We start from the raw sequence: 5534 nt of genomic DNA on the forward strand, positions 1-5534 counted from the left end.
TTGGCATTTAAGCTCCATAATTCTTTCCCTGGATATGGACAGTATTTTCCGTCACAAGTCTTTTGAATTCTCCTTGATTATTGTACTGCTGAAATGAACAAGTCTATCCTAGTCGATCATCAGCCCATGTTGTTCCTGGTGTGTACAATGCCATACTTTTATTAAGTGTTTGAGTCCAAATTAGAACTCAGGTCTTCCTTACTTCAGGTTCAGCACTCTATCTATTGCAGAAAGGTTTACCTGAGTTCTAATTTGGATTCAGACTAGCTGCCATTACAAAATCTTCACCAAATGGTCCATCAGCTTTCACCGGAAGATTCCAAGTGAAAAGAAATTCTCTCTTTGAGAGTCCGTTCCACATTATGGGAAGCTCTAATTGTTAATAAATGTTTCCTTCTATCAAGGATAAATTTCCTCTCTCTTCTTTCCTCTTTCCTTTATACCCATTCATTGGTCCTGGTTCTTCTTGCTGGGACTAAGCAGAAAAAAACAAGTCCCTTATCTAAGTGAATTCTTCAATTTTTAAAGAAAACCATCATATTCTTTTAAAGTTTTCTTCTTCAAGTTGTCATTTTCAGTTCCTTCAAAACCATGTCCAAATGACAAAATCTTAAAGTTAAGTACTCTAAAGAGAGGTTGCCCTCCTTTCTATCTTCTCCAATTTATCAACATTCTTCTTAAAATGTATCTTCCAAAACTGAATACAATTTTCCAGACATAGTCTCAATATCTTTGTCAAATAAGTCTTTTGTTCTGAAGCCTGTTATGATCTAAATAAATCCTGGGATCACAGTAAGGTTTTGACTGCCACAATACACAGACTCAATGAATTTCTAGCTCTCTGTTGCTGCAACCTAAGCACTGGACCATCCTAATTGCCCTTTGTCTTCTCCCCCAGTTAGATAGTGAACTCCTTGAGAGTAGTTAGCTTTTTTCAGTTTATACTCCCAGTACTTAACACAGTGTTTGGCATAAGTTTGGCATAAGTGCTTAAATGAATATTTTTCCATATCATTTCATGAAAAATACCAGATCTTGGTAGGAAGAAATGTCATCCTTTCACGTGATCTCTATCTTTTACTCAAGTTGATTTTTTGAACTCAAGATCTATTAGATTTCCTTTTATTGAATCAAACCCACTATCTAGCCTGACTGGATCCTTTTGGAACTTGACTATCAATGAGCTAGCTATATCTCCTAGATTTGTTTCATCTGAAAATTTGCTAGGTATTTCAAAGACTTTTCAAGTCATTGATAAAAATGATGAATAACACAGGGCCAATTACAGATCTTGAGCAATCTGCCAACAGTCCCAAATCAAATCTCTTCCCAAGCAGCCTCCTTCATCAACAAAGGAAAGGCAACTCTTTAAGTCCAATAATTCAACAACTTTTGAAATGACTGAGGGTGGTAGCTCACATATCTCCATCTTTTCCATAAAAATAATGTGAGACACTATTTAATGTTTTCTTAAATCCAGGTAAATCTTATCACCAACTAATCTACCAAATAACCCTATCAAAGAAGGAAATGAGATTAGCCTGCATGGTCTGTTATTAACAAAACTATGCTGGGTTGTGTGTGTGTGTGTGTGTGTGTGTGTGTGTGTGTGTGTGTGTGTTTGTGTGTGATTACTATTTCCTTTTCTAGATGGCCTTCCTTTTTCTACATTTTAGAATGTTGCTCTCAGCCAAAGTCAAGTTTACTAGCCAGTAATTTACAAACTCCATTTATTCTTGTGGTTTTTATAGTAGAGAATTAGTATTCATACCCTGTGACTCACCATTACTTTCATCATCTACAAATCTATTTATAAAACTTAAATTGGTTGATAAGTTCTCAATTCATTTACATTGGCCTTTTGAGGGTTTTCTATTCCACCTTGGACTTCTCCTATGGAATTTTGAGCTCAGAATTCTACTTATCTCTCTCTGAACTTTCTGAAATCAGCTCTCCAAAAACCTAAGGTACTTGTCAAGTGATGTGTGACTTTTCTCTTCTATCATGAAATCTAAGATAGAAGGGTGACTTTCATCAGTGCCCCATCAACTTAAGCAACCAGTCTTCCCTTATGAGTCAGAATTAGATCCCAAATCATATTTATCTTGTTGCTTCCTCTGCCTTTTGAGTGAAGAAATTGTTATTGAGATAAATCTGAAATTCATTAGATATTCTTTCTTTGGCAAAAACTCTAATGAATATCTGGATAGAAAAAATTCTCCATCAATACAATGTTAGATAACTGTACCAGACTTTTAACTTCTTTGAGCAGTTCTTCAACTCTTTCCTCTTTATTTCTATATGATACTCTTACCTTAATATCCCTTCTGTTTCTTCGGTTACATAGCTTGATCCAAATGCTCTCCATCTTGCCTGTCCCCTCCAACTCTTGGATTACCTCACCTGAATACATGTGAAACTAAAATGGATCTGGGACCTCATCAACATGGGTACCCCTTCCAACATTGATAAATTTCAACTCATTTGCACCTTCAACAAACAATTGTATATTAAGAAGATATACTCTTCTGAAGTGAACAAAAAGTATATCCATAGTCATCTACTTAGATGTCTACTTTTCTTTCTCTACCAAATTTTTGGGAGAATAATTAATAGAAATACTAATAGAATACTGCAAATGTGTGCAAATAAACAATATAGATATTAAAAAGACAGACTTTTTTCCCAAGGGATTTGCATTATGAAAAGCAATTGGCAATTTCCCAAATATAATCTATCCTACATTCCTTTTCCTATTAAATCCTGGACCCAGTCTATATATATGTATATACATATATATATATATATATATATATATATATATATATATATATGTGTGTGTGTGTGTGTGTGTGTGTGTGTGTGTGTGTGTAGATATTCATTATATACATGGACTGACTATTTAACTGCATATCCTTATCTTAGGACATTCTTTATCACTTGATTTTTCTGACTTAAGTAGTTATAGATAGCATTTTTAGATTCCTTGGAGTTCCAGGTTGCAATGCAATCAGCTCAGTGTCATCTGAAAATAGAATCATTTGAAATACCTTACTATGTATAGGTAATCCCTCATCAATTAGATCTCACACTGAATATCCTCCATGAGTGTAAGCATCTTAGGTGAAATTCATCTTAATGGTTAGATGACCATTAAAGGACTCTCTTGTTATTTCATCTTTACTAGACTCTTATATGATGCTTAATTTTTCTGCTAGAGACACCTTTCCAAAGTAGAGTTTTTAAGGTGACATTTGCTCTTTGAAATAATTTTTAATAGCAAGCAAGCAATTTGTATTCCCTTCACCTTCCAGTCAATTGTGTCACACTAAATATGTGGTTATTTTTATTGGCCAAAGTGTGACTGCTCCTTCCCCCTACTTTTATCAAGGATCCCATCAGTATTTATATAAATTGTTCTCCCAAAGTTGGTACAGAGAGGAGTAGACACCTAAGTAGATGATTATCGATATATTTTTTGATTCACCTCAGATGAAGTATATTTTCTTAATATGCAATGCTATTGTACCTTGTATCTATCTAATTCTAACTTTTAATAATGTTTGTCTTTCCCAAATGGCATTCCAGACACAAATCCCATCTCATCACATCTCAATGGTACCATTTAGGTCAAATTCGTCTCCTTGAAATACGACTTCATATCTGCCACACATTAAGAATTCTTTACACTAAAGGTACTAAATATGTGACCCATGTCACATGTAGCCCATAACACTCATGAGTGTAGCTTGAATCAGATTAAAATATAATACTTAACAAAAATACTTAACAAAACAAATAAAAATATAATAAAATATAATGGTATATTTTAAAACTAAGTCAATATGTAATCACAGGAATTCTTAGATGTGGTTTAGTGACCCCTGTTTCTATTTGGGTTTGACATCATTGCTTTACACAGTTGTGTATAGACATGTGGTGCCATGGACTTTATTTACTCTTGACTGCTTTCTTGGATTTATGCCTCCTGTGATGTTCTGGAGAATGTCTGTTTTTATTCTTTAACTTCTCTGGTCTTTACTAAGGTTTGCTCTTTCTCTAGCCAAAACCCCATCATTTCTACATTTTTAAACCATGGTTCTGAACTCCAAGTCACATTCTTAGTGATTATTTTTATCTAGCATTCACTTTCAAAACCTATTTTTCTTCTATATTTCTTAATTTCTAGTGGGAATAGAAAACATTATTTGGTTTCCCAAATAAATTCCTTGACTCAGTCAAGGCCAGTCCTGAGCAAATTTGTGAGGTAGTTATCTTCAGAGTCCTTCTCCCAATCCTCTGTGTTTGGCCCTATGCATTGTTTCCCACTCATACCCCATACCCAGCATCCCAGCATCCATATACTTTGTCCTCTTTATCAAAATTTTCAGATATATTAATCCCAATAGATCAGGGATTCTCAACTTTTTTATTATTGGTTTCATGAAGCCACTTGAAATTCCGATGAAGTCTACGAAACCCTTCTCAGAATATTATATTAAAATACATAGGATTACAAAGGAAACCAATTAAATTGAATTATACTTAACCCATCAAGAAAGAATGGATTGTTTTTGGACTCCAGGTTTAGAACACTAAATATATTGATGATGTTATGGTATAAATTGTTCTTCTGCTCCTGCTTACCCCCCTTTGCATCAGTTAATACACATTCTTCCATGCTGAAATCATTCTTTTGAACATCTGAAGAACAATGAAATGATTAGAACAAAAGAATGACTTCTGTGAAAGAGTACCACCATAAAGGCAGTTTTGGAAGCTGTAAGAGCTTTCTAATCAATGCAATGACCACCTTTGATTCCAGACCACTGATAAGATATTCTATCTACCTTTTAATAGGTAAACTCAGAGTGCAAGGGGTTACAAACACTCATATGTGTGTATGTGTGAGTGTGAGTATCTATGTATGTATATATGGATGGATTTAAGCATGGCCGATGAGATAATCAGCTTTAGTTAATTATACATATTTGTTATAAGGAAATTTTTTCTCTGTCCTTCCTATACCCTCTACCCACAGTTGATGAGAGGGGGAAAAATATATCTGTTCATTTAAAAAATTGTATTTATTTATTTTAAAAAAGACCCCTCTTATAGACAATCTTTAAAGTTCTTTCCTGCTCTAAATATAGACTCTAAATTCCCAAAATATTCTTTCATGTAAACAGGTTAGGATATAGCTCTTAGATCAAACTATTTTTTTGGTCATTTTTGAATCTCAGATTGAGAGTGGGGTAGGGGGAAGTATCAGATTAAAGCTAAGAAGTAGCAGGTTCTTCATTCTAATCCCACACCCAGGAAGCATTCCATTCTCTTACCTGATGGACTGGAATGGGTCCCTGAGAATTTAAACCTATTACCCTCAGATTGAACTTGTCAACATCAAGCCCCTTTTCCTCACTAATATTTCAACAGGGATCAGTGGGAATTTTTTTTTTAGAAAAATTGAGGAACATTGTGGCAAGGGCAAAAGAATCATTCATTATTTATAATTTCCTCTGATCTATATTCAA

This window comes from Macrotis lagotis, chromosome 8, assembly GCF_037893015.1.
Source record: "Macrotis lagotis isolate mMagLag1 chromosome 8, bilby.v1.9.chrom.fasta, whole genome shotgun sequence".
NCBI classification, from domain to species: Eukaryota; Metazoa; Chordata; class Mammalia; order Peramelemorphia; family Peramelidae; genus Macrotis; species Macrotis lagotis.